Consider the following 22,200-nt stretch of genomic DNA (forward strand, 5'->3'; position numbering starts at 1 on the left):
GTTTTTAAAAATCTACTTTTATAAAATCCTCCCTCAGCTACAAGAAAGCTTACCAAAAAGGCCATTTGCTCTTTATCTGCAAGAGCTTGGCAGTATTATTTGAGTAGATTTAGAAGACAAAGTCAGAAGACAAAGCCCCATGTTAATTTGCCCTGCCAGTCCTTTGAAAAGACAGAGGTAAACAGAGGTAGAATGGCCTGCTTACTGAGCAAGCCCAAGGCTGAATGAAGTAAGTTTACTAAAAGACTCTCCTGCGTCTATCAAGTAAGTACTACTCAGGAACAAAAAAGCCCTTCCATAGTCTCTGTGCATTCCTGCCACAGGGAAAAAGCCTTCAGGTTCAGGATGGACACTGAGCACTCCTCTGTTGAGTTATCAGCTGGGAAATCATATTCCAAATAATCAGATCAATTAGATATCAACAGATTATGTTCTTACTAATTTGTTAACCTGATAGCACACCAAGAACACATCTTGCTGTTTCATCAATTAAACAGATGTGTTCTTTGGCCTACTTATCTCTTCCAACTCCAAGCCCTCTCTTCAGTTTGCAAAGTATCTTACAAAGCTTTTGTATAAAGACCAGGCTAGTCCTTCCTGCCTCCAACTATTAAGGCTTTGCTTACTTGTAGGGAACATAACAATATTCAACATTCCTAAAGTTCTACTGACAAAACAGAAGAATAGCTTATGTGTCCAAAAGCTACCAATCCCAAAGACATCACAGTGAGCTAAGTTGAAAGAAATTTTAAAGAGAAGCAATTACCATAATCTCAGATTTCAAGAAAAATAAATGCCTCAAATACTGCTATTCATTTAATTTTCTGACAATCGAACATTTATTTCTGTTCATAGTATATAATAGAAATGCCTCTTATTATGTTCATCTTATAAAGAATGAGTACTTTTAGGATTAATAAGTTATACTTCCTAGAGTTGATCCTTTCCTTTAAAAAAAATGTTTGAAAAAACCCAAAGATTATTCCATTAATTACAAACCAAACTGAGGTACAGGAAATGAACCTCAAAGGAGATGGAAGAAATAGGCACGTGTACTTCAAAATGGTACTTCTCTCTGCTCCCCAGGTGCTGCTCGGAAGATGTGCACCAATGCTAAGACATCCATCTGTACATAGGTGCCTGGCTTCCTCAATAATATTCAATTGAAATCAAACAGTAATTAAAGCTCTTAATTTGTATGAGCACTGTTCCAAGATTAACTAAAGGGCTTAGGGGAGCTAAAGAAGGGGCAATCAATTAGGAACCTATTAAAATACTCAGAAGAGGAGGAGGGAACTCGGAGTGAATGCACATAACAGGATCCTGAACTTGGGATATGGAAGTGAACACAGCAGGGGAAGTGAGAAGGGTTGCAGGAGGAAAGTGAACAAAGGCTGGGCAGAAAGCAGGACAGTGCAGAGACTTAAAGCCTGTGACAGAGAAAAGACCATCAACTGATGGAAGAAATGGTGGCTCTGGAGTTTTGATGGGAAGGGGTTTCTTCCAGAACGGTTGCATTTCATATGAACACCTCACCTCACATAGAATTGTAGATAACACTGGGAGACATATCAGAGATGGAGACGTGATTCTGGGAGACAATTTTCACCACCTTATACTCACAATTGAAAAAAAAAAAAAGATATCTCCATAAATTCAGACACATTTTTCTTCCTAACAGCGGCAGTGACAGAATCAGGACAGTGACTGTGTCTGTTCACCCAGCAATCAAGGGAGATGAAGTAGATGAGGCAGACAGAGGGCAAAGAGGGGCAACACTGACAGAACCCACCGCAAAGGTTCAATTTTGTTCTGGGCTAAAAAAGTTTTTCTTGTTAACTTTGTTTTTTTCCATCCAAAAAAAAAATGAACATAAATTCACATTATAATAATTTGAGAAATTCAGAATTAATAAAAAAAATCTGAGCCCTGGCATCTTAAGTCAACTGAATAGTGACAGAATGGATAGAGCCTCCAGAGGCTTCTGTCTTATTCATATAGAATAAAAACACCAATCGTGCTGATACCTCAGTTTTATGGCCAAATTAATGACCAGATTTGGAGAACTCCAGAAATTCTGTACTGTACATTTTCTTATTTCAATTTTTCTTTCTTTGTATGAAAAATCAGGTGAGAAAATCATTAATTATATTCTCAAAAACAGAAAACCAAAGGCACAGGAGGCTCAATCTCACATGGCCTCACTCTTAATAAAAGTCTATCTTTTAGAGAACGCACTTCAGTAGTACACACCACTGACTGAATTATCTGTCATTGCTAACTAACATTTGAAAACTTTGCTCATGAAGGAAAAGAGAGATGCAACTTACACGTCTTTGATATACACAGGTCTTGAGAAAAATGAAAGTCTAAACATAGCATCAACAATAGTTACAGCACCCACCGAGTAATCACTTACCATACAGTGGTCTAGAGAGTCTGAGCTTACTGACTAAAATTTTTACATCACCTATATTCAGCGAAAACTGTAGAGATGTGAAATAAAAGTTTGTGGGAGGTATGGAACTCTGTTACTTAAATGTTTCTTCTTGAATGACACAATACCTATTGTAGATCTAAAAACACTCTTTTCCTTATTAATAAATATTTATAAGCAACAAATAACCATTAAGCTCAAAGAAAAGAAGGATGCAATAGAAAGAAGATGGATTTAATGCTTTGATTATTCCTTTAAAAGTCAAGTTCTGCCTTTGCCAGGAGACCAACACTAACCACACAAGCAAAGCCAACTGAAGCTATCACTTTCCATTAGGCACTCCAAGGAGACACAGAGGACCTGCAAAAGCTATATTCCAGAATATTTAAGAAAAATTCCAAGGGGAACATTACTATGGTGGCTGCTTAGAAACAAAGCTTTCGTGGATGTGCCCAGTTGTTTAACCTGCTCAAACCTCTTGTTCCTTCTGTTGAAATCAAAAGGAGATGGGAATGGTACCCATCTCAAATTCTGTGGTAAGCATTTTATAAAAGAAGACACAGTGGTGATACACACATGCCTTTAATTCCAGCACTTGGCAAGCAGAGGCAGGTAGATCTCTGTGAGTTTGAGGCCAGTACGGTCTACAGAGCATGGTCCAGGGTAGCAAGGGCTGTGCAAAGAAACCCTGTCTCAAAATACAAAGAGAGAAAGGAAGGAAGGAAGGAAGGAAGGAAGGAAGGAAGGAAGGAAGGAAGGAAGGAAGGAGGAAGGAAGGAAGGATCTAGCATGGGAACTGGTGCATTGACCATGGCAGAGATGACACCATCACCACTATCTTCAGTATTTTTGTTTGTTTGTTTGTTTTCAAGACAGGGTTTCTCTGTATAGCCCTGGCTGTCCTGGAACTCACTCTGTAGACCAGGCTGGCCTCGAACTCAGAAATCCGCCTGCCTCTGCCTCCCAAGTGCCAGGATTAAAGGCATGCACCACCACCACCCAGCCACTCTCTTCAGTATTAACCATGACTTCAAAGACTTAATGCTGCCAGGGACAGGCAATCAGAGACTACGTATGAAATCAGCCAAAGAAGTCTCCAATTTCCATTTCTCTTATTTACAAGAAGCTCTGCTTTCAAAAAGTATATAATATACCCTAAGGCAATTGTCACAGGATATCAAATATAAATAAAACATTCCTTTTATAAGAGACAGGAAAACAAAGCTAAGGTATCCATATGACTAAGGAGAGAGCAACACATGGAACAACACATGGAACTCTAGGCTAGCATGAAGGTGCTTCAAACACAAAGTGGGCAAGCTTCAAGGGAAGAAATGCAAACGTCAAATACCTATAAATCAGTATGAAGAGAGACCAGTATTTGAAGTGAAGACTTTAAAAGGGGGAAAGAGACTTTTGCTATCTGGGAACAGCTCTGACTTTGAGATTTATACATGTCCCCAAGATTAGATGGAAAGGAGTTTTCTTTACTAGGGAGAAGCATACAAGACTAGCAAGAAGTGGAATGGAAACATGGAATGAACAACTAGCCTGTTTTACCCTGAGATCTGCTAATTTTAGGAAGGGTCTACAGAAAGACAGTTCTGCAATCAGGTGGTTTTAGCCAAGGTTTCAGAAAAAGAGAGTCAAGTAAAGTCTCTGAAGTTTAAGTCTGGGCAGACAGTTGGTCAGTGGGTACAAAATAGTCCATGTGGTTATTTACAATGCATAAAATGGGAATGTGGAAGGTCTACCTCTGGGCTAAAAGGTATATAAACGGGGTATGGTATCTCATCTAAGTCATGGAGAAGAGTGACTCTTGACCAGAACAAAAATGGTGTGAATTTGACTGCCTCTCTGCTTGTCATCCCTCTGTTATCCACTGTCTCACTTTCCCTCCTCCTTTTTTTCTCCGCCTCCTCTCTCTCTTGCTCTCTCCCTCTCTTTTTTCCTTCTTCCTTTCCCTTCTCCTTTTCTCCCCACCTCTGTTCCTACACAGAGTCTTATGAAGGAGTCCAGGCTAGCCTTGGACTCACATCCTCCTGCCTCAGCCTCTGAGTGCCAAGCATACTCAGGTTACTGTTGGGCTTTAACATGCTCAGCAGAGATGTCTTAACCTAATTCAAAATCACTGGGCTCAGGTTAACAAACATTACTGTGAACAGAACGCTGTGATTGAGAGACAAGAAAAGGAACAGGTCCCTAATATAATCCTGGTCCCAAAGGTGTCCCCCAAAAAGAAAAAATTCAGATCTCTTCTGGCCAATGCTGGAACAACAGAATATCAAAAGTTCATAGTCAATAAAAAAAAAAAAAATGGTCACAAACAGACCACAGACCTGCCCTCACTTGAATGGTAGGAATTTTATCCCAGAGAAATTACCTGCAAAATAGTTCACTGTAAGAAGATTTTGCCAAAATGGAGAGCTTTGTTCAAGCCCATTGCTTGGAGTCCCTTCTATTATGGCCATACCCACCATTCTCTATGTAATGTTTTCAATAAGCTTGCCTCTGTCTTTGTTAGGGTTAATATTGCTGTGATGAAAAACCACGACCAAAAGCAAATTGAGTAAGAAAGGGTTTATTTGACTTACAGTTTATCAGTGGAGGAAGTCAAGACAGGAACTCAAGGAGGGCAGGAACCTAGAGGCAGAAGGTGATGCAGAGACCATGAAGGAATGCTGCTTACTGACTTCCTTGTCATAGCTTCCCCAGCCTGTTTTTTACAGAACTCTGGACCACAGCCTAGGGGTGGACCCACCTACAATACACTGGGCTATAGTCCAGGTTCTCCATCAGCAATTAATTAAGAAAATTTTCTATAGGCTTGCCTACAGCCCTATTATGAAAGCATTTCTTAAATTGAGGTTCGCTCCTCTCAGATGACTTTGGTTTGTATCAAGTTGACATAGAACTATTCAGTACACCTGCCCTTTCTTTCTATACTGGTAATGGGTGAATTCTCTCAGCAACCAGTCTCTACCAAAATGTCTCTATCACAATCACCATATAATACATATTAGGTTTACATATTATTGTAATTTCTAAGTAAATATATATCAGCATTTATATTACATAGTTAAATATGCTGTGGCAGTTTGAATAAAAGTAGCCCCTTTAGGCTCAAATATTTGAGTGCTTAGTCATCAGGGAGTAGCACTACTTGAGAAGACTTAAGAAGTGTGTTCTGGCTGGCACAGGAATGGCTTTGGAAGAGGAAGTGTGTCACTAGGGGTGGCTTTGAGGTTTCAAAAGCCAGGCCCAGTGGCTTTCTCTTCTTTCTGCTGTCAAAAGAGCCAGATGTCAGCTACTTTTTCATCACCAGTTCTGCATGTACGCCACCACAATTTCCACCTGGAAAATAATGGGCTAAACTTATGATTCTGTAAGCCAGTCCCAATTAAATGCTTTCTTTTATAAGAGTTGTCATGTCATGCCACAGCAATAGAATAATAAAAAGACAGAATTAGTTCTATAAACTTCAGTATTTTATATATGTTAACATATATACTACATATATATTTTAGAAATTTTAAGTAAAGAATTTAGTATCTCAACTGATCACATTTTTGCTTTTCTTAGAAAAGGAATTTTTCTAAGGAGTTTGTAGGTGGTTTGAATGAAATTGGCCCAACAGGTTCATAAATTTGAAGCTGGTAGAACTGTTTGAGAATGAGGAGGTATGATTCCATTGGAAAACACCATGTCACTGAGGGTAGGCTTCAAGGTATCAAAAAACCCGGCCACCCCCAAAGTACTTTCTCTTCCTTCTGCCTGAGAACAAATTGTGAGCTCTCAACTATTCCTGCTGCCATGCCTTCACTCCACCATCATGAACTCTAACTCTTGGAAAGCTTTAAATATTTTCCTTTAAGTTGCCTTGGCTATGGTTTATCAAAGTTAATAAATAGGAAAGTAACTAATACAGAAGACAATCAAAAAGTTGGTCAGAGACAAAACAATTCCAATATTTGAAGATTTTAGAAGGCATTTCATATTGTTTCCAGGTCTGATCACTTACTCATGACTCTTAAAGGCATATTTTTACTGGACTCGGACCCAGAAGTAGAAGGTCAGAGAAGGAAAGCCTGCATCTCTTGGCTTCTGTTTCTGGTGTTATTTCATTGTCTAGGCCAAAGTCCAGCATACTGTGAAGCTTCCTGCTGGTTTTTCTTAGTGAATTGTTTGTTTAGAGAAGTTTATCAGCATTTGCGTTAGAGGACACGTGGAGTAAGGAGATGCTGGCTCTTGGTGCTTTGGTCCTGGACTTTTCACCTTCTTAGTTTAAGTATTTTCTAGCATGTTGGTAGACATCATCCTCTTTGGAGAGATGTAAATGTTTTCAGACTCTGCTAGCTGTTTGGCACAGTAGTATCGGTCAGTCCAAGAATCTCCTTCTTTTATTTGTTTACAGCAATAACATTAAGAATACTCAGATTGACATCTACAGTGCATCCCTAAATAGACCTGTGCCTCCTTCTTCCAGTTCTCCTTGCTTTAGAACAAGAACACCCCTTGCTCAGCAGCAGACACACCCTACCTTGGGTCAAAACACCCTGCCTCATGGGAAAATATTGTTTATCATTCCTATCACTGATTAGGACCACATTACCCACCTACGATTCACCCAAAGCATCAGGAGCTATTTCAGTAGCCATGTGCTTCTCATAGAAAGTAAGAAGTTTGTAATCACTGGACACTTCAATGAGTATGACTGTTGGTAGCTGGGAAGGAAATATTCAGTTTAGTCTTGACACAGCAGACAACCTAGCAGCTGCCATAATAAAATGCTCAGGATTGTTCTTTGTTTGGTTGGTTTGTTTTGTCTTTGTTGCTGTTTGTTTGTTTATTTTTCTTCTTTTTTTGGTTCTTTGAATGTACGTACTTTCATTGGTTAGAATTTTTGTTTTGTTTTCCTTTTGACAGAGTATCTTAGAAATATTTTTATATCTATCCTCAAATGTAAGAAAAACATAAAATTGGCTAGCTATACAAACTGGAGGCTAGTAAGAGAATAAGGTAATGATCCATTGTTTTCTTCATTGTCTCCTGCTTTTCTTTGAAGACATATGCAAGGGGGAAATCTCAGGTTTTAAATTTGTTACTGGATTTCTGAATGTAATCAGCTTTCCAATAAATGCTCTTTACCATCAATACTACTAGCCTCTGCATACTGAATGCCAACCATCTGACCCAGCCTCACACTAGCCATAGCGTGTTGTAATTGCTATAGATTTCCATACAGTCCACTGGACTTACTGCTAACAAGTTTCAAATAAATGTTTGCATGTTAGACCTAAACTACTGAAAATTATATATGATTAATCTTCTGGCTGAGCTATTTCATTCTAAGTAATGTAGATACATGTAGTTTGTTTGCATTGAATACCACAGGGATCAAGTAAAGGGCATGTACATTCTTATCTTGGAGGGCAAGAAGCTCACAATTTAATGTAATGATCAATCCAGAACCTAAACTGGCCTAACAAGATTAGAGAGCAACTGCTGAGGGAAAGGTGAATTCTTCTGGTGGGGTTTGGTTTCTGTTTTCCCACCCTAGAAAGCAGACAATGGAGAGCTGCTGAAGCATGGAGATTCTCTGTTGAACAATAGGCAGTAAACGGGGCTTCATGGTAGAAGTATTAAGAACTGTTAGAGCAAAAGTAGACACCTCAGCACAGGCACACCGACAGCTCGTGATGCGCTTGGCACTGGCCGGGCTGCTTGCTTCACTCTCTAGTCTTTCAGACAAGCAAGTCTCAGGGTGCCCACACACAGACAAAGAGATGAGACAGAGTTACCACGAGTGCAAACCCAGGAAGTGACCCCCTGGAAGTCAGACTGCCAAGGTCCTTTTAATTCAATGACCAAGTCCTGTCTTAGCCATTATACTAGAGAATCCTCCTATAGAATACACTCAAGGATAAGAGAATATAGCGAATGACAGTCTGCCTTGTGTACTTAAAAGTGGTTAGGTTTTGATATGACTCTATCACCTTCAAGTGAGGCGCTCCTGAAGAAGGTGTCCTGTGTAAACAGAACAATAGACTTAGTCTGGCCAAAATTATTGGAAGATCAAGGAGGAAGTTGATGATGGTGTTAGTCATGATAATGATAATGATGTTGATGATGATGGTGGTAGTGGTAGTGATGCTTGTTATGGCCACAGATAATGTATATTAAAACCGTCTATTTTTATGAGCTAGGTATTACATTATGATAATATATAATTACATATTATATATTAAAACGTAGCACACACCTCTTCAGTTGTGTTGCAATTTCTTTTTCACACTGCCTTTTTTTGGGGGGCAGGCAGTGTATGGATAAAGGAAGAGAATATATGAAACAACAGAGTATGTTGAAGACGTATGGAAAATATTCATAACAGACACTGAAAATTCCCAATGATGCAGAGGGTATCTCACCGCACCTCATATCAAATCAAAGCCACATGCGAAGGAGTATGCTATTGAAGAACAAAGCAATATAACTATTGTTTGGAGAGTTACAGATGGGACCCAGTAAAAGGCACTGTATTAATTATATTGTTTTCCGTGGAACTTTCCTAAGGTAACCCAGGACAGCAAGACTGTAGAACATTCACAATGAAACTGTCAAAGAGGACTAGACTTGAGGGACCTTTGGGAAAAAAGAGATTTGGAAATAATGTACTGCCTGCCCGTGGTTCAGACATGCCTGTCTCTGCAAGTATGACCACATTATTGATTCTCCAAGGAAGAAAGGAAATATGACTTTGTCCCTTAACTGACATCAAAGTTACAGCACAATGCAGCACTGCATAAAAGCACTTGCAAATATTTTTATTCTCAGTGTCCCTAGTATCCTCAGAGAAAAACATCATGCCCAGTATTTTAAGATGTGAGCAGTAGCTGCTAAAAATAAACAAAAAACAAAAACAAAATCCAGGAGTGAGGCCAGCTAGGGAAGAGAAAATGGATAAATAAATATTTTAAACAGACAAATTCTTAGAACCAAAGATCTTGAAATTCTTTACAAACCCAGGAATCCATAGATCAGGACAGACTAATTCCAAAGAATAGTTTTATATGGCTGGTTATCTGTCTAAGTTTTTGTTGATTACTATGATGCAGCAGAGTATAGGACATTTCTGGGCACTGATTATCAAACAGCCTCCTCACAACACCTGTCTTTATAAACTAATGCATGCTGTCAAGGCTTAATAGGAACTGGAAAAAGCACAATTTCTCGAGCGTGGTAGAAGATATGCAAATATTTGCAAAATACTTAACATGAGAGAGTGCATAAAATGGGTGGATCATAGCTGGTATTTCCAACAAGAAGTTTTATTTTTAATTAAAAGATAGAAAACATCAAGCCACATCAGAAAGAATTTGTTTATTTTTCACACACAAAAGACCTTAATCCAATCATAAGGTAGTGGGTCCCAGGGAGTCAGAGTTCCATTGACATAGAACATATATTATATAGTGCAGACAACCATAATCTCTTGGATAAGAACCCATAGCTGCCTAACACTGAACATCTATCAGGCAGGCTAGAATCCATCAGCAAATTTAAGTATCTCCAGAGGGGCTTGGCAGGTTAGGCGAAGAAAGGCACAGTAGAGGATCTGCTCTTCCACTGACAACTAAAAATCTATAGGTTAGAAAGGAGCAAGCTCTGATGTCTCCTCCATTAATTATTTAAAGGAATATTCCAGATGATAGTAAATCAACAATTTCACATATAATCCCCCCTTTGGATCAAAGATGTGCTTGCGATAAACAAAACACAAAATGCTTCCCTTATCTCAAAAGAAATATTGTGCACTTTTTTAGCCTTCAATGGAGCAGCTTCTCACCAATGATTGGATCCAAAGATATTTTGAGGCAACTTTCAGATGGGAGTCTTCTCTCATATAGAGTACACACTCTACTATTTGCCATCGGTGAATTTCCCAATGTAATCAGTCATGGCTAGCTAGTCATAGCTGACACAAAGTTCACTGTAAAGATTGTCTATAGTTAGCAATGAGGACTGAACTTCAAGACTCTCTTGTTCAGTTTGTCTGTTTTTAAACTATATTATAGAGAGTTTCAAGCATGTACAGAAACAGATAAATAAAATCAATTTTGATGTACTCATTTGATGTAGTCTGCAAAACTAACCTGTTGTGTAATTCAAGGTCAGCCTTGCTTTAGCTATTTTTACCTTCTTCTTCATTGTATAGTATTTGGGAATAGCTTGTAGACATCGCATGATTTCATCTTAAATCTTTCTGTCCTGTGTCTTTCCAAAGAAAAGATCTAAACAATTAAGCATCTAGAAAAACCTAAAAAAATCTAAATTAACAATATGACAATACAAAATACCCTTTAAAAAGTAAAAATTTGCAATGATAAAAATCAACAATATTAACTGGAAGTATACAAACTTCAACTTGAATTGTACGTTTAAATTCAATTTCTAATAAATTTTGTTCTTCTTCTTGTCTTGTTTTGTTTTTGAGACAGGGTCTCTCAACAAGATGTCCACAAATTTATGACCTTGGCCTTCTGATCCTCTTGACACTACATCCCAGTGCTGAGATTACAAACCAGTATAATGACCGACATTCAGTTCATACAGCGCTGGGAATCAAACCAGGGCCTCTTAAATGCTATGCAACTACTCAACCCACAGAGTTTTACTCCCAGTCTCTGCCTGTATTCATTTAAGTAAAAAAAAAAAACAAAGTCTCTATACAAATTCATTCAAATGTGCTTTAAGTAAAACCATTGCCTCTTTGTTCTCTCTAGTAGAATCAACATAAAGTACAAACATAGATTTTCAATATTGTGGAATTTTTCAGTTACTGATTTCCACAAAGCCACATGATTTCCAAAGATAATCCAATCACAAGCCAGCTGGTTCCCCTATGAAGCCACATGCATGCTGTGTAGAATAAATACAAGATGATACCTGCTAAGGGGTACCCATGCCAAATCCTCAGTTCATATTATTTGTTTATTTCATATTATTAAACCTTTCTAACAAGGCTTAGAAAGGTTCAGTGACCTGGCCAGAGTCACCCAGCTAATATGAGAGAAGGAGAGAGACAGACACACAGAGAGAGAGAGAGAGAGAAAGAGAGAGAGAGAGAGAGAGAGAGAGAGAGAGAGAGAGAGAGAGAGAGAGACTAGCCAGGGTGGCAAAGTGAGCCACACTCTCATCACTGCCTGCCCTAGCATGTATATAAGTGAATATAAGTCTGAGACTGCCCTGCCCTTAAGGGAGGCATAGCAAACAGCTCTCTAAGCTACTTAAGGTAGGTCCAGCAATTGACTCTGGATGGCTCCTGCAATTCTACCATTCTGTATTTTTATGTTTAATTACTGCTGAGAGTCAGAAACACTAACTGGGAAAATATTTTTTCTACGTAGGGGATCCACTAATGAAAGCAACACTTGAGAGAATGCTATGTTAGGTTCCACTTGAAAGCACCTGGCTGGCTCACCGCTCATGTCACCTTCTCTTAAGATCCTCTGAAGAAAACACAGATCTTATGTGTAGCAATTAGTAGATAAAGTTATGAGTACTTCCACAGGCTGAAAGTAATCTGTCTTGAGCTTCCCTCTCAATTACTCAGTGCTTGTGGCTTCCTGTGGTGCTTGGCAATCTAAGGCTTCCCAACATAGAGGAAGGAACCTATCTTTGACTCTGAACACTTCATCATCACATTTTACAGTACAAAGCAGTAAGTGCTGGAGGCCAAATCGCTCACAACTCCGAGATGATGAAGTCTTTAATGCCAAGCTGCTTGCACAGCAGTCTTTGCTCCTAATTCAGCCTCCTCATTTTCTGCTATCTTGAAGACATAAGCAGGTAACAAAGTTCAAGTTCATTATCCAGAAAATCCACTTTGCCAGCCAAAGCAAATAGATTTTGGATGAACATCCTAAATACCAGCTAAAAAAAAATGCCAAGTACTAAAGGATCCTTTTTTCAAGTGTTTGCAAGAATGTCTGAGAAGCCAACAATTTGGGACTCCTGTGCAAAATATTCTAATGATGATGAAGCTAGAACAGGAAGCTTGCCCAGACGAGCTGAGATTCTTAAACGATAAAGTTGACTGCTACCCGAGTTAGGGTCAGGCCCGTGCCCTGGTAACTATAATAAGCCAACCTCAGTCACCAGTAATAAGATAATTAAAAGACTCAAGTGGATAGTGAAAAGCAGAAAAGTTCATCCTTTGTGCCCTAGCATGCAAATAAGGTGTAACTAAGCAGGCAGGTCAAGGTTTGGCCTGCCGTCACCACAATCTAGTCTTTCTGCAATGTCAGTCTCAGCAGGAAGGTCACCTAAGAAGCCTTAAGGAATTCTGCAGGAGACAAAGTCCTCCACAGGCTGCTCCAGAGCCTCAGCCTTTCCTTCTCCCAGCAAGAGATTCCTGGGAAAATTCTAATTTCTTGGGGTTCACTGCTCTGGGGGTGGAATGTGGCAGTGGACAAGAGGCTCAGGATCATGTCTTCCTTCCTGCCAGCCAGGCTAATGACGAAAGCAGAAAGTTTCTTTGTCTGACATACTGAGCCTCTCTGAGGTGATCAGGCAACATGAGTAGCTGAGCAACTACAGAATTCCTGTGATGATGCTAAGATGTATTTACTGAATCCCTGTGCCCCTGCTGTCTTCAGAGCAAGGACTGAGATACTGTAGCACTGCTATATGCTTAGCTTATATTTGCTGAAATTGTTTTACCCTTGTAAAAAGTTATCTTAGAGTTTCCACTGCTCTGAAGAGGTACCATGGCCAAGGAGACTTTTTACAAAGGAAACCAATTAATTGGGGCTGGCTTACAATTTCAGAGGTTCATTCCATTATCATCATGGCACAAAGCATGGCAGTATGCATTCAGACATGGTGCTAGTGTAAGACCTCGACCATATGTCAGTGGTACTTACTTTGAGATGCGCTTCCCCAACCCCAGGGAGACACTGAGAGGCAGATCCATGCAAAAGCAAGAGGTTTATTTTCCAGTGGGGATTGACTTTCAATTAGTCCCTCAAGGCAAGTGACTAGAAGACAACCCTAAGTGGCTATTACAAACAGTTTTTATATTTTTTAGGGATACAGGTTACATCAGTAAGGTTACAATTCAAACTTATTGGCAGCCGGGCAGTGGTGGCGCACGCCTTTAGTCCCAGCACTTGGGAGGCAGAGGCAGGTGGATTTCTGAGTTCAAGGCCAGCCTGGTCTACAGAGTGAGTTCCAGGACAGCCAGGGCTAGACAGAGAAAACTTGTCTCGAAAAAACAAAAAAACAAACAAACAGAAAAAAAAAAACAAACTTATTGGCTAAGCATATTGACCTTTAAATCTATTGGCTAGCAAGCATGGGCAGATCATGACATACATTTGAACTTTACCTGAGACTTTCCAGAGGGTCACGTGACTATCTGTCAGTACATTGTTCCTTTCTTTCTGAAAATAGTTTACTTAAGAATGTTCCTGTGGGTGGAGAATGAAATTTGGCCTAACCTGGACCCCAGGTGGGAGGTGGAAGCTGTGAGAGGCGGGGAGTGTAAAACTGGTAAAAGCCCTTAGGGTCCTTCATTCCCTACTTTTTCTTGTACAAGCTCCAATCCTAGAGCTACACTTAGGGGCCTAGGGTAACTAACTCTTAATATTCAGGTCCTGTCCTCAGGTTCTCATATTGTTGGCACAGGGCCATCAGCTGTATGCTCCTATTCTTTCTTTTATGAAGGCTATAAGCTTGTTCAATATACAGGGTCCAAAGGTCAACCATAGCAGAACAATTAGGGGTCCTAGCAAGGTGGATATGAGGCTGGTTAACCAAGGGGAGGAGTTAAACCAAGACTTGAACCAGCCCTGACTCTGTTCTCTTTCTCTCTTCCGCTTGGTTAGCCATTCTCTTACCTTGTCCATTGAGTCCTTAACTATGCCCAAAATGGTCTCCAGTATGTACTTCCCAATGTTTCACACCCCCAGGTAGCACAGAAAAAGTGGTTGGCCCCACACTCACTAATGGGCCTGCTGCCGGCTTCTCCCAACTCAGGAGCACACAGTTATGGGGGTTTCTCGAAGGACACTCAACTTCAGGTGTCCATACCCTAAGCCCAACCCTCCAAGGCCGCTTCTGGGACACTGTTTAGATTCACAAGTCCCTTGTCCTCCACATTCTGGTAACCCCTCCTCCTGTGTCTCTAGGGTGGGGATATCCCAGGAGTCAAGGCCCACCACTAATTTACAGAGAGACAAGGTCTGGCCACCAAGTATAAAGCAGGTATTTTGCAAGTTCCAATCTGGGCTTGAAAAGGTCAGCTCAGGAACTCTGGGAAGGTCATGGAACGCTTGCCTCTCCAGTGGGGAAAGGCTAATTAACATTCCTCAGACCACAGTCCTGTGGGTGGAGACACATTCCACCCAGGGCCATAGGTTAAAAGTCAGATTTCATCTTTTAATCAGGAAGAAGTAGTTGTCTCTTAATGAGTCCCAACCAAATCCAGGTATCTTCATTTTCTGTATGTACATTTAAATCAAAGGAGAAGTAAATATGCTGTTTTTACCTTTCAATTATGAGGGAGCTATGAGGCAGGGCTAAGGATGACAATGAAGGTCAGTTCACAATCAAGTTAGTCATCAATGACTTTTAACCCTGTTAATGTCTATGGTATTTTCCCCCAGAGGTAAGACTGTAAACTAATTTAGTAGGTAGAGTGAAAAGGAAGTATAGAATGGCTGAGCATCTCCACTATCACTGAAAGTCACCCTTGGACGGGCAATCCAGAAGACCCAGACAGATGGAGTTAGACAGCAGCAAATCCATCTTAGTACATAAGAGCATATACTCAGAATCTCAATATATAAGAGGAAGTTAAAATTAAGACAGCAAATGAGTCCAAAGATTCCGGTGAGTTGAAATGTGGTGGTGCACACCCTTAATCTCAGTACTTTGAAGAGAGAAGTAGGCAGCTCTAAGTTCAAGACTGTCCTGGTCTACAGAGCAAGTTCCAGAACAGTCAGGACTACCCAGAGAAAACCATCTCTAAAAATAAAAAATAATTGTAGTAAATAAAGTTATAGCAGAAAGTAGAGTACCCAACCCCCCTGACACTTGTGGCATTGGTCAAAACAGAACCAAAAACATAACAGCTTCTAGTGAAGGGTAAAAATTGAGACCCTTATCACTATATAGCCCCAACAGGTATTATCTCCTATGTTCATCTCTAGGGAAAGATTTACAACTAGTCAGATGACCCTGCAGTTGAGAGTAGAGATACTGGTGAGTGGGCACCCATAACCCAGCAGGACAACTTGTTCATTCTTACCTTTTGTCTGAATTTTAAATCCTACTCTCCAGTTAGAGCCCACACTGACAGAACTGGGGAATAACTAGATCTTGGTGCTTTTCCATTCTGTGGCCACACTGGAAAAGAAATCTTGGCTTTCTGCTTTCCACTATTAATTTTACTCCTTAATTGGCTTACTTAGGACAACTAGCAAAGGCTGACTTATTAGGGCAGTAAAAGATACAAGCTCTACCCCTAATTCTAGAAACACTGCAACTGTATATATGATCATTATTATGTTAATTGTGAAGACTAAATAATAGTTAACTCTCTCAAAAGGAGAATCAAGATTAAAAAAAAAATACCAAGTTTCTATCCAGAGCATGGACCTATAGATACTTCATGAAGATAGTCTGAATGATTACAATAAAGGTTCACTCCACCTTTGCTGGCCTACTTCAGTTTTGATGTATTTCTTCTGTTCTTTTTGTTCCACTGAGAGAGGATTTATATGCTGGGCCAAGCGTCTACTAAGATGGAATTTCTAAGAGTGAGCATAAGTGGCAGGGAGGGGAGTTAGAGAGAGAAATGTTTTCTCACAGTTTATAATAAATAATGAATGGTAGAAAAATAATACTTTAACTTAAAGCAAATACTATTAATTCTTTCCCCTTCCAAAGCCAAGCGTAGTGATCTAGCATAAAAGGACATAAACACTTGAAATCTCTCTTTGACCAAGGCATCAGCACTACCTAGAAAAACCAAGTTCAACCTGTTGCTCACTAAGGTATGTAGGAAATTCCCTTCCAAACTGCAAAAACTCAGGCATCTCACTAGAAAAATGTCAAACAAACAAACAAACAAACAAACAAACCCCGAACCAAATAAACAAAAACCCTGGCTTCTAATGCCATCCAGTTTCTTGGAGGACATGCGAAATCCTTTTACCACAGCCTTTAGTTTGAAGAACGCATTTAATCAGATTAGGACACTATGACTAAGATCAAATTGAAGTTTTCTTTTCTTTCTTTTTTTTTTCTTGGTTTCGTGTTCTTTTTTTGTTTGTTTGTTTATTAGGTATTTTCTTTATTTACATGTCATATGATTTCTCCTTTCCCAGTTTCCCCTCCAAAAAAAACAAAAAACAAAAAACAAAAAACAAAAAACAAAAAAAACAAAAAAACAACAAGAACAAACTCCTGTTGCCTCCCCCCTTCTCCCTGCTTGACACCCCACCCTCTCTCACTTATTGGCCCTGGCATTCCCCTACACTGGGGCACAGAATCAAATTGAAGTTTTCAAAAGTCTAGCCCACACCCCTTTGGCAGGTTCTGTGTATAGCATTGACCCCACACACATTAACTAGAACAACCTGTACCCACTGCACTAATCACCCACACCTGCGTTTCCATACTGCCGCTCACGCTCACTAAGACACTCACTAGAACATCTGCCTGCTCTAGATAAAGATGCCTCACAGATCTAAATTAGCATAACAGACTTTTAAACTATTATTGCAAAAGAAGTATTCAATATGCTAATTTCTGAAGCTCTATGCCTAACTTTCATTAGGCATACCCTAATTTCTTTCCCCAGTTTTGGCAAGAGGGCCTGCACCTATTCTCATAGCCAAAAAGATGGCTATAATCACAGATGACTAGAGACTATGAGGAATACCTTGCATTTCAAGTTTCCTAAGTAGGAAACAGGAGGCTTCTCTATACCAAGTTATCTGCTGGAGGTTTCCATTATTCTGAGCAACACACAAGCTGGAGCTCAGTGTTCTTCACACCTTAAACAAAGGAAGGAATGAACCCTTCAAGAGGATCCTCTAACACTGTCACCTTAAACCAAAATGTGTAGTAATTGCAAACTCTAAAACACTAAATCAAATCATCAGGAAAAAACAAAATTCTACCGACAGTTAGGTAAACACCACCAGGTGCTGCAAGAGCTTGTTTACCTGGTCATTAAGGACAAAACCTGCTGTGGATAATGAGCTAGTCACAGAGGGCCATGAGAATGAATGAATGAATCAATCAATCAATGAACAACTCTCTTTGGGCTGAGTGATCATATAGGGTTCATAAACTCCTTACCATCTTGCACTACAATATACTCAATGATGAAGAATCACAACAGTGACTACTGCAGTTTTCAACCAAGAGAAAAACAAAGATATAACAGTCAGGGAAGCAGAGCGGGGCTCCTCCTACTTTGCAGGTCCTCCCACAGGGCGGAGTTCCTTCTCACTTCCTTAACAAATCTTGCTCTACTTTGCCGTGAGTTTCCTTTCTTGTTTTGGCCTTGAGATAAGAAAATGAAAAAGCCTTGACTTGGCATTAATAGCCATCACGTTTCTGCTATCCCCAGCTCCTGCACTCAGTTAATCCCACCAAGAAAAGCTCCATTGCACTCTAGGGACGCACACCACTAAGAAGCCTTACTCACGGCGTTCTTCCAGCCACAGGCCTTACTTGTGTATATTTATGAAGAGAAATCTAGGTGTTCAGTTAATATTTCATAAACAACCCGTTTTGGCAAGTAACAGAATAAAACTGGCAGAAATAAAACCTACTAAGTACCACACCAACACGGTCTGCCAGAAATTGCATTTTATTATTTTTATAGTTAGTATTTATTCTGAAGTCCTTAATTATTTTTGACACAATTATCCTAGTATTAAAACATCTAAGACTTCAAATTTATTTTCCCAAAGTCAAAGCTGTAGATACTCCAGAACAGGTATCTATCAAACCTTTAACTGCTTCTCAACAGGGGGCCTTCCTGAGCATAGGGGGCATTATGTGAACAAACTATTTCCACGGAAAGCCTCAAATATCCAGGCATCAACTTTATTTGCTATGTCAATTAGGACTGTTAGAAATAAGTTCAGGTTTGCAAAGAAAGAGATCAACACTGAAACTAAAGTGTCTTTGAAAGGCAAGACCTGGCTGGGCGGTGGTGGCGCATGCATGCCTTTAATCCCAGCACTTAGGAGGCAAAGGGAGGCGGCTTTCTGAGTTCGAGGCCAGCCTGGTGTACGGAGTGAGTTCCAGGACAGCCAGGGCTATACAGAGAAACCCTGTCTCGAGAAAAAAAAAAAAAAAAAAAAAAAAAAGAAAGGCAAAACTTTACTCTTAGGGACAGTGTTTTTCCCATCGGCTGGGCTTCACACACAGTCTTTCCTGACTGGTTAATTTTAAAAGAAGTGGCAAAGAAAATAATGGAGGAAAGGGTCAGCTACTTTAGGTTGAGAATGTAGCAGGGAGGGCTTAGGGTAAACATAGGTTCCACAGAGTAGATGGCTTCAAAATTTGCATAAAAGTCTTCTAAGGTAAGGGAGATAAAAGATTTTAGTGCCTTGTCATAAACACAAGTTTTATAAGATTTGATAGGAAAGACTCATATTTAATGTTTCTTTCAGTACCAAGAAAAAATATGAGATCTAAGCTTGAAGTCTCATTTTCTCTCATGTGACATTATTACTGCAGAAACTGTGGCTCCCTTTTGGGTTCTTAGTCTCACTAATAAAATAAATAAATAAATAAAATTGAAAATGGGCTCAAAAAGCCACACCAGGACAATTTTATTAATTTGAAAGAACACCAGGGTAAGCAAGCTGTGAATCTCCACTGAAGCAGAGGAGAGAGAGAGGGAGAGGAGGCAGGCAGAAAGTTGTGCCTGTTGACTTATAGCCTCAGAAGGCAGGGTATTCAGTAATGGAGGACTAGACTCAGCTGCATGGAGGAATTTAGAGGGGGAAGCTTCAGAGAAAGGGTGCAGAAACCCAGAGTGTCCGGAAAGCAAACTCAGGCTTTTGACCAGTATCAGAAGGGAAAAAAAGACACAGGAAGAAAAGTTATACTTTTTCCAACTCAGAACAGTGGGTGGCAGTTGAAGTCCTTTAAGGAAGAAGCCCCATGGGAGGGGCTTCTGAGAATCGTAAGTTCGATGTTACATTAAGCGTATAAATACTCTTCACGTTTTCTTTGCATGCCTGCAGGTGAGTCAGACGGGGGAAGGGGATGTTAGCTCCTGGTCAGATAATTGACAACCCAGTCTGGATTAACTCTTTAAAGAGGAGCCGTGGGTGTTGTCATGTCTCCAACCAAGTTCTAAAGATTGATCTCAATCTACTCTGCTGTGGTAAGCAGCTTTTCCTTAATGGGACTCAGCAAAACCCTGGTATTTCCACCATTTCCCATGGTACTTCAAATCCTAAGGAAGGGCAGAGCAAAGCTTCCTTTTCTAGTCTTGTCCAGAGAAATAGGTAGTGTGATCCAAAGCTGACCATGAGGGAGGGGTCCATCATCAGTGACCTAAAAAGCTGGTCATTTCTACAACAGGAAAGAAGAAAGGATTACTGGGGGATAAACAGGGGACCAGAGAGAAGGAAAGAATGGAAGAGTATAGTGAGAGAGAATAAAAGAGAATAAGGGACAAGGCTACATAAGAATGTCACTAGGAAACCTCTTACTCCTCATACTAACTCAAAAATTGTTTTTAAAAGCACATCTTCTACTAATTCAGGCATTAGGAATACCTATCATTTATTGAGTGCTTATTTTGTTTAGAGCTCTCTATGTAACTTCAAAAATAAGTCAAAACCCAAGCCTGTTGCCTGCAGTATAGAAGGCAATCCAAGGAGGAACAGTAAGTCTATTAAGTCAAAGATGTCTTTGTTTGTTTAGACACGGGGTAGGAGAGCCGTAAGATCTGCTGAGATCTAGATAACAATGTACCATGGACACAGTATTGGCCATTGGCTGAAGTATTAGGTCAAATTTGAGGCTTGTTTTTGTTCAGATTCATCATACAATGTAGCAGGTTAAGAGACTCATTGACAAATTCAGACTTGAAAACTAAACCATAAATATACTGAAATGAATTTTTTTCTGAAATGAAATCTTAAGACTAGACTAAATCCTAAGATTAGCAGAGTCTGTTTACATTTTAAGAAATGGAAGTAGAAATCTTTCATATTCCAGGCACACTACCACCAACTCTTAGCCCATTCCAGAGCTCCACAGAAAGAAGAGCTCTAACGGAAATGCTGACACAACCAGCCTTATGGTGCTTCATATGAAAAGCTGCAATTCTCTTCTCTAATTGTACACTAGATGAAAGAAAAGCCGACCAGAACAAAAACATAATAACTAGCTAGAAACAGTCCATCAGAATTCTTGGACTATAGACAATACACATGAAATGCTATTATCTTAGGCCACAGCCAGAAGATGTCAGACAATCAATTCATATAACATGCCAGCTTAATAAAATCTGCATACAAAATTTATGAATGCAGTAATATTCTTTTTTATCACAAGTTATTAATGGTCAATTTAATGAACAGCTACAGCTGGAGTACTTTGGGTCTGTATGATATTTTAATCATCTTTAGGCACGGATTTAAACATGTTTCATTTTATAACCATCAGCTATTTGAAATAAGAACGCTTTAACATAAGTGCTGAAATATTTTTTGGGTAAGTTACCAATTTCGTCTTAATGCTATTATTGATTTTCTTACAATTTATTACAATAGAAATAAGACCAAATGTTCCATTCTAATCATATTTGCTTTAATGTCTATACTAGGATGCAAAAAGGGTTACTTAAAGTTACATTGCATGTGCAGTTAGTTTAAAATCTTTTTCTAGTCCCTTGCCAACAAAAGACATTTTAGTCTTGTTTATATGAAACAAATTTGCTCTAAGCTATTATACTCCAACAAGTATCCTCCTGGAATGTTAACATGGTAGACATAAATATTCCTGGAATTAATGTGCCATATTCCCTCAAATATCTTACTTATTTCCATTGACTTGTTGACATATTTCTTAAAAAAATAAATAAAGACAGTCTTATGCTCAGCTCTACGAATCCACTAGATTATTGCCTAAAATTAAATTTTAACACATAATGCAAATGTGGCAGAGACAGCAATACTTAAGAAAGTTGAAAACCACACTGCTTTTACTGCAATAAAGACACAAAGCATGTGTAATATTAATGACTTTCAAGGACAAATAACTGAGTGTTTCTCACACTCTGAGCACTGGGAACTTGGTACACAAGGTAAACTGATTGTGGCGAGTCATCAGAAAATGTGGATATCTGGAAAAAGTAGAAGAATCTAGATTGGAAAAATGTCCACAGGTGTAAGCACTGGCTAGGTAGACTGGTAAATGTAAAGTAGTAACAATTGTGTTAGTTTTCCATCACTAAAATGAATACTGGAGAAAGATAAATTTTTGAAACACAAAGGTCTACTTTGGATGATGCTTTCAAAGGCTTTTGAACTTATACTTGTTAATTTGGGCTTTGAGTGAGCCTTGAACCTCACGGGAAGTGAGTAGGGGAAGGAAGCCTCTTATAAGCTCATGACCAAAAATTGAAAGGCAAGAAGATGGAGCTGGAATCTCAATATCTATCCCCTCGTGAAGGGTTAAATGAAAATGGTTCCCGTGAGCTCATAGGGAGTGGT

At 39.5% G+C, this 22,200-nt stretch overlaps 1 protein-coding gene and 1 long non-coding RNA gene across 18 annotated transcripts in view; one reads left to right on the plus strand and one right to left on the minus strand.

Annotated features, from left to right (window-relative positions):
• Nucleotides 1-11,494, plus strand: part of LOC116073128 — a 57,171-nt gene extending 45,677 nt beyond the window's left edge. Inside the window, exon 4 of one of the 2 annotated variants that reach the window (XR_004111685.1) lies at nucleotides 10,936-11,494. This is a non-coding gene — a long non-coding RNA (uncharacterized LOC116073128). The remainder of the gene's footprint in view (nucleotides 1-10,935) is intronic. The other variant, XR_004111683.1, reaches the window with a different exon arrangement.
• Fhit (fragile histidine triad diadenosine triphosphatase) overlaps nucleotides 1-22,200 on the minus strand; it is a 1,878,988-nt gene that overhangs the window by 1,095,161 nt on the left and 761,627 nt on the right. The gene's annotated exons all lie outside the window — the stretch shown is intronic.

This window comes from Mastomys coucha, unplaced genomic scaffold (genome assembly GCF_008632895.1).
Source record: "Mastomys coucha isolate ucsf_1 unplaced genomic scaffold, UCSF_Mcou_1 pScaffold10, whole genome shotgun sequence".
In the NCBI taxonomy this organism is placed as follows: domain Eukaryota; kingdom Metazoa; phylum Chordata; class Mammalia; order Rodentia; family Muridae; genus Mastomys; species Mastomys coucha.